We start from the raw sequence: 8,112 nt of genomic DNA on the forward strand, positions 1-8,112 counted from the left end.
TGGTATTGGATTTATCCCACCTTACTAAACAGTATCGAGTGTACTTGGTTGCATGTTATGCCTAGTATAGGCATGAGTTTTCTGATGTGATAAAGAAGATGCCTGGAAGAACTTCGTTAGAAGAGATTGCAGCCCGTTTAAGAGAACTAGAAGATTGTGAAGGTGATGCTCAAGCTATTCGCACGGTCATCATGATCATATCCTTTATGTTTGCACTCTTGAATATGTTGGTGAATCGACAATGCCAGCAGTAGGCACAATGATAGATTGGGGATTGTTTCATGCACTAGCAGCTTGGTGTGAAGAAGAGTTGAGTCTTTGGGTAGTTTTTGACTATAAAAGTGGAGTGGTGATTCTCAATGCTTTCAACTTCTTTTGCTATGCAAATGATGAAGAGTACAATATCTTGAAGCTGTTATGTGCACTTCCAATTGTGACAAGGGTGATTCTTGAATGCATGTATACACAATGTTTTCATGGTGCTGGTTGGTCACTTATTTTTGAAGGTTTTGTTGAGGATCACATTGTGGAGGGTTTTCAACAAGTGGTTGTGCATAATAAGTTGGTCTTGGTATACTAAGGCTCTGTGGGATCTTGTTTGGATCTTGTTTGGGATATTATTTGGATCTTGGTGTTTCCTTTTTGTGTTTCATCATGGTGAAGATTCCAGTGTTTTGAGGGACCCAAGGGGAAGACCCAGAGTCTTATCTTCGAGATTTTGTTTGAGGATGCCGGCTTTCTGGATGGTCCATGAAGGATTGGGCAGAGATTTTACCTAATTTTCTTGAAGGTGTAGCCTTGAGTTGGCATGAGGCCTTGCCAGACTCTACCAAGGAGGACTGGGACCAAGTGGTGGCTGCAATGAAGCAGAGATTTGGGGCAGTGGAGTCGCCAAATGCCTTGATGCTGCAATTGTACTGGTTCTATCAAGGAGAGGGTGAGATGGTCTCTGCGTTGGCAATCCAATATGAAACTTTAAGGACAAAGTATGAAAGGGCAACTTTGTGAGCTATGGCATCTGCATCATCGACCCCTCAAAGTCTTGTAGGGATGGAGCACTTAAAGATGAGCAAATTTGTTATGGCTTTGGAGCCTCGTCTTTGCTCAAAAGTAATGACACTTCACATTGCGACCAAGAAAGAAGCTTCTCTAAAGATCGAATCCTCTTTTGTGTCTTCAACAGCTTCAACTTCTAAGGTGGAGGTAATGGGCACTCCTCAGGTACCAAAGTCCTCTGAGTTAGATCATAATATCTCCCAATTGATGGTGGCAGAGTTTGCTGATTTGAAATTGCATTTGGTCAATGCACGACAACCTAGAGCACCAAAGAGTGAGGATAGGCCTCGAGATAAGAGTGGGGTCACTTGCTATGAATGTAATGAAAAAGGTCACTATCGCCCTGAGTGTCCTAGATTGAGAAAGAAAGAAGAAAAACAAGTATCCTTGTTAGAAGCTTCTTCAGGGGATGAGGAAAGAGAGGTAATGATGGCTAAACGGAGGCATGGTAAAGCAAAAGAAGAAGAAAGCAAGGAAGAAGTAGATGAGGAACATCAGGAAGAGGAACGCCATAGGAAGAAAAAGAAGGCATCTAGAAGGAGAATCATCTAGTCAGACTTTCCTTTAGGACAAGGAATTGGAAGCTATGACTTGTTGTCCGACCTTAAAGAAAAGGAAGCTCATATCACCTTTGGTCAATTACTTGCTTTGTCTCCAAAACTACGGAAGGAATGGGGAAAGCTAGCAAGCACAAGAGTGTCAAAGAAGAAAAAGAAGAAAAGTGCCATTCATATTGTTCAAAAGGTAGATATAGAGGTTCGTGATGATGTACCTGTGGTTGATGTAATCATTGATGGTCAAGTGATTTCTAATGTGTACATTGATGGAGGTGCATCGATTAATGTCATGAGTGAGAAGACCATGATAGATGCTAATTTAAAATACTCTAGTACTACCTCTCCTTATCGCATCAAATTGGCTAACAACACTAGGGTAAAGACCTTGGGAGTTCTGAAGAATCTAGAAGTGGATGTATGTGGAATTTCTGTGCCGACTACTTTTCAGGTGATCCCTACCAAGCCAGATGCACGTGCCTATCCATTGATTTTGGGAAGGCCTTGGCTACACAAGGTGAAGGCTGTTCAAAAGTGGGATACTGGAGAATTGATTTTGCAGGCACTACAACATCAGAAGTCGCAAAAAGAAAGTTGTCAAGGAGGAGTCTTCAACATCAGAGAGTTCGAGCTCTGACTTATAACCGATGAAGAAGAAGAGACAAGGTGTAGCTCCACCAAGGAGTCCAGCTCAAAGGGTGAGGTGGAAGGAGTGGCCTTTGGTCTTTGTCTTGGTGTTGATTGGGATGAAGGTGGTGGTACAAGATCCTGTAGAGACACTTCATGTGGAGGATGTGGAGCACACTAAATGACGCCAACACAATGAAGAGCTTCTTGGTGATTCTCTATCAGGTAGTGAGAAGCTCCAGTACCTGGATATGTTAGATGATTTTCCATGTCTCTTTGCAACAAGCTATTCATAGGTTTAACCAGTCTCTCTTGTGGAGCACAAGATTGAGTTGAAGCCAAAAAGCAAGCCAGTTGTTGAACGCTTAAGGCGATTGGGGGTGATTCAAGTTGAGGCACTAAAGAAAAAGGTAACACAACTACTTGAGGCAGGATTCATCTTTCCTATTGATGATTCAGAATGGATATCTCCTGCAGTTGTCACACCAAAGAAAGGAAATAAGTGGCAGGTTTGTGTGGACTTTTGTCCTTTGAATGCATGCACTAAGAGGGATCATTTTTCTTTGCCATTCCAAGATGAAATACTAGACCAAGTAGTAGGGCATGAGATGTATTCTGTATGTGATGGGTATTCTGGGTACTTTCAAATTCATATTCGAGAGGAAGATCAAAAGAAAACATCATTTGTCACACCTTGGGGAGTTTTTACTTACAGAGTGATGCCTTTTGGGTTGACCAATGCACCAGCTACATTTCAATGGTTCATGAGTCAAGTGCTTGATCTATTCTTGAGAAAGTTCATAAGGGTGTTTTTGGATGATTTTTGCATTTATTCTCGGTGCATAGATCACATGGAGAAGTTAAAAATGGCCTTAGCTAGGATTGATGAAGCAAAAGGGTGTCTAAATCCTAGCAAGTGTCATTTGGCTCAAACAAAAGTAGTCGTGTTGGGGCATATTGTGTCTGAAGAAGGCCTGCAAATGGATCTTGACAAGGTTCAAGCAATCATGGCATTGCCAAGTTCTGAGAGTGTCACTGGTGTTCACAGAATTCTAGGAAAGAGCAAGTATTATCAATGATTTGTTTGCAAGCCTAATCCTGGGGGGAGATTTGCAAAATGGTTGTCAGAGCTACAAGAGTTCTCTTTCTCTTTTGTCACTGAAAATACCACTAGGTCCACTATGGCAGATTTGCTCACAGGACGGTAGGATCTAAGAGAAGAAAAGAAATATAAGGAGGACATTAATGATGAAAGGGAGACACCACCAATAGCTTTTGTCTTGTATTTTGATGGGGCTTTTAGTCCTTCACGCCAACAAGGAGCCAAGGGGATAGTCTTGAGGAATTCTGAAGGTCAAGAGGTGTGGGCAAGAGGACAAGAGCTTCCAGGTATCACAACTAACAATGCAACTGAGTATAATGCTTTGATTCTTGGTTTGGAGGGTTGTCTTCAAAGTCAAGTTAAAGAATTGGAAGTAAGAGGAGATTATCAGCTTATTATAAAGCAAATGCAAGGGCATTACAAGACAAGAAGTCCTCATTTGAACGAGCTTAATCAAAAGGCTATGGCAGTATGTAGTCAATTTGATTTTTGCAAGTTTATTCATATAAACAGAAAAGAAAATCAAAGGGTAGATGAGTTAGCTACTCAAGCCATTGTAGTACAAGACCGGGGGGTGGTTTCTTTGGTAGACATTGGATGGCCAGAACTGCAAGATGTTCAACAATATGTGGAAGAAGGCATGTTTCTATGAGGGTTAACTCCACAACAGAAGCAGAGATTGGTAAGGAAGGCTTGTCCCTATACTATTGGTGATGACATTCTTTATAAATTGGAAAAAGATAAGGTGCTCCATCGGGTGGTCCATCCCATGGAGACTAGGAGAATCCTAGAAATGTGTCATGAATGCTCCGATCATTTTGCTTCAGCGAGCACAGCTAGGAGAATTCTTAATGCAGGTTACTTTTGGCCACGCCTCCATAAGGATGTATATGAATGGTGTCGAAGTTGTAAAGTATGCCAAAAGTTTGGAAGGTGAAAGTTGATTCCTGGGCCCTTGAAGCCTATTCCAGCATATGAACCATTTGAGAGGCGGGGGTTGGACTTTGTGGGACCACTCCCTCGCTCATCTTAGGGCAAGCATTATTTATTGGTGGCCACAAATTATGCAACTCGGTGGGTAGAGGCCAAGGCCACAATCAAAAGCAAGGCAAGCATAGTTGCAAAATTTCACTTTGATCAAATTTGTTCATGCTTTGGTTGTCCTTTGGAAATTCTCACTGATGGAGGAACCTCTTTTAGAAATGAACTAATTGAAGATGTGGTGCATAAGCTAAAGATAAATCATAGCATGTCCATGCCATACTATCCCCAATGTAATGGCTTGGCTGAGAAAACAAATGGATTGTTGTGCAATTCAATGGGAAAGCTTGTAGACACCAAGAGAAGGCATTGGGATAGGCACTTGATAGAAATTTTATGGGCTTACAGAAACCACACACAAGCTAGCTATTGGGTTTACACCATTCCAACTAGTGTATGGAATAGAAGCCATTTTGCCCATTGAATTGGAGATACATAGTCTTCGCACTGCTGTTGCAAGAAAAGAAGGACAGGAGGATGCCTATGCTCAATGCTTGGTACAGCTAGAAGCCTTGGATGCATGCAGATTACAGGCCTTACAAAACTTGGAAGCTTCTCAAAAAAGGCACGAGGCCCATTTTGACACCAAATTACGCAAGAAGAAAGATATTGCAGAAGGAGATTTAGTCATGAGATTTGATAGCCGTCTGGACAAGCGGCTAGACAAAAAGTTTATCGGCCGATGGGAGGGACCGTATCGAGTCAAAAAGAAGCTCACGAATGGAACCTATCAGCTTGAGGATGTTGATGGCATGGTGATACTCGAACGCATCAATGAGTATCGCCTTAAATTCTTCTATGCTCGACCACCTTGAGGGCCAACAAACCCTCTATGTCACTAGAAAGGATCTGCTGGGGGGGAAAAGATGTGACGCCAAAAATTGATATTTTTTATTTGGCATTGGTATTGTTTTCTTCTATGTTTGATAAGAGTTTGAATATCAAGTGATAGCCTAGCAGCTCTCACTTATTTCTATTTTCTAAGATATTTATGGGATTGAGAGGATGAGTAGAATGGATCAGTGTAAATACCATGTGTATGAATGATAAATACCTTGGTATGGGGTGAGAGTTATTTGTGTATGGGATATTATGGGATTTATAGAAAATAGGAAGAGTGAGTCATATAAAGAGGTGGGCTCATGTCCATGTGTTCCAATAATATAAGAGAGGCCACATGCCAAGTGTGTGGAAGGCATGTGGAGGAGTGTGGAGTCAAGAGGAATCCTTCTAGAATTCCTATGTGGAATAAGGAGGATGTGGACATATGGAAAAGAGACGGTCCCTATGGGCTCCATGTGGGGAGACTCTTGACTTTCTCAATATTTTAAGAGTCTTGAGCATCTTTTGATGGGACACATGGCAAGAGTAGCCAAAAAGGACATGGATGGTGACATACGGGCTTATGTGATTGATGGGGAAAGGAATCTATAGGCAGCAATTGTAAATGGGTGAAGCAGGGTGACTAAATCTCTATAAAAAGATCCCTCCTCTCCCTTGTTCATTATCTCTTCCACCATTAGGACTCATGTTGCTGTAGCTCTAGTCTCCTCAAGCCTCTTCCATGAGCCTTCTCTCCCTCTTGTAGATATTCTCTTATGTAGACTCTTGAGTCCATCTCTCTCTAGTTTATTCTCTCTCTATGAGTAGTCTTGGAGCTTTTGCTCCCTCTTATACATATGAAACCTCTTCTTCTCCCTTGTGTTTATAGTATTTTGAGTTGCATTGGAGTGGAGTTTCACTCTATTGGTAATGAAGGTCACTTTAGGTTCTCTCTCTTGAGTGTCTCTTTCCTTTTTCCATTGTTTTCTCTTCCAAAGTGCTCAAAAGTGTTGTCTATTCGGCCACCCACTGTGCATACATGGTTTATCTATTTCCCAAGCCACAAAGGGATATGTTACTTCCCTCCTAGATGACCTCTACGGGACTTGGATCATTGATGAAGTCTAAGCATGGAGGTAGTATTCTTCCAAATCGGCACCAATAGAAGGAGTAGGTGTTTTTCATGACAGTTTGACCCCCTATTAGTATTTTGCTCATAACTTTTTGCTCCATCATCCGATTTGGACAAAACTTATATCAACATGAAGCTCGCTTCAAGGAGCATCATCCTATGTCTTCAGTTATTATATTAGATTTTAGAATTAAAATTTATGACTCTCTGTGTGTGACTGTTTCTTTTTCAGACAGCTTTTACCCCCGTCCAGTAAACTACCCATATCTTTCCGACCGCTTCTCTGTTTCTTATGAAACTTATATCAAAGCGAAGCCCATTTCAAGCTGCATTTGGATGTGTTTGAACATTTTATATCATGTCCCTATTGAAAGTTATGGGTCTTTGTGTCTTATGACAGTTTGGAGAGTGTTTTGAGCTAAGTGTAAAGGTGTCTTTGAAGGAGGTGCAATGTTTCCTCAAAACCTACCCATCCGACCCAATCATCCCCTTCAAACTCCTCAATATATATCAGTTCATGTCATGTTGAGCCACAAGATCTTCTTTCAACAACATATCACTCTTCTCCTTGGTGCAGACTGGCTTGTTGAGATTATGGCCTCCGCTAATCCTTTCCTTCTCCCTATGCTTGAGTACAACATCACTTGGGATGTTACCGCCTTCATTCTCATCTAAGGGAGGATAGCATGGTGTGGTCTCTTAGTATAAAAGCTTCTTTTTAATGTCCCTTTCGAGTGATAAATATCTCTATCACTTAGTTTAAAAGCAGTAGGAAGTGAAGAGGTGCATGAAGTTTATTACCCCCAACTTCATGTCACAATATGCATTATACTTGAATAATTTTATGCTTTGCATACTTTTAAATTATCTTAAATGTTAGCTATTTCTTTGAAATTGTCGTCTTTCACTAATCGTCGCCATGGTAACATGAAGCTCGCCATGGCTTGCAAGAGAAGCAAACATAGGTTGTGAGATAGAAAAGCTAAAAAGCTTGGTCAAGGCACAAGGAACAGAAGACTCCTTACAGAGGAGTAGTAGGAAGTAGTTGCAGATGCACGTATTCGATCATTGCCATCAGAGTGAAGAAAACAAGCTGTGATGTCATAATTCATGGTAGCATTTGAGGAAGAAACATCAGGACACTCAAGTAAATACGAGTCTCGAGTCTTTACAAGCTTTATCTTGCACCCTAAAGTTTATAGAGTGACAACCCTACCAACACCTCGTATTTTTGTGCCAAAACGTCACCACTATTGCAATGACTTCAACACATAGGCTGTCTCTCCTTTTCTTGCATTCTGTTGAAGCCCATAGACTACTCGAATCAGGATGATCAGGCATTGCTTCCACTCTTCATGCATCTCTCGAGAGTTTTTTCAAATAACAAGGACATTTGTAGAAAGGAGATGGGATGTAAGATGTTTGATGAGCACATCATACACATGCTTGATACAGGGGATGAGTCTTTTCTGAGCAAAATCTTCCGAGCATCCGAGCGAAAGGAAAAAAAAGCTTCCAACTATGTAAAAATATTGCAAAAATAGTTTGGAACAAAACATAGTTTCACTTAGAAATATTCAAAGTATTATAGCAATGCCTATCTTATACACAAATCCTTAGATGAATATTTGGGAATGGTGAGTAACATAATCGGATGGCTTTTGAGGAAACCCACATGTAGAGTAGACTTCTCTATGAAAATTCCCCTTATGATCCTTCTTACAACTTTTACTTAATAGGGGGTGACATTGAAAACCCTCTCTCAACCTAGCCTAATA

The sequence above is a fragment of the Dipteris shenzhenensis genome, chromosome 21, assembly GCF_047967505.1.
Source record: "Dipteris shenzhenensis isolate YYH24624 ecotype China chromosome 21, Dip_SZ_1.0, whole genome shotgun sequence".
Classification (NCBI taxonomy): Eukaryota; Viridiplantae; Streptophyta; class Polypodiopsida; order Gleicheniales; family Dipteridaceae; genus Dipteris; species Dipteris shenzhenensis.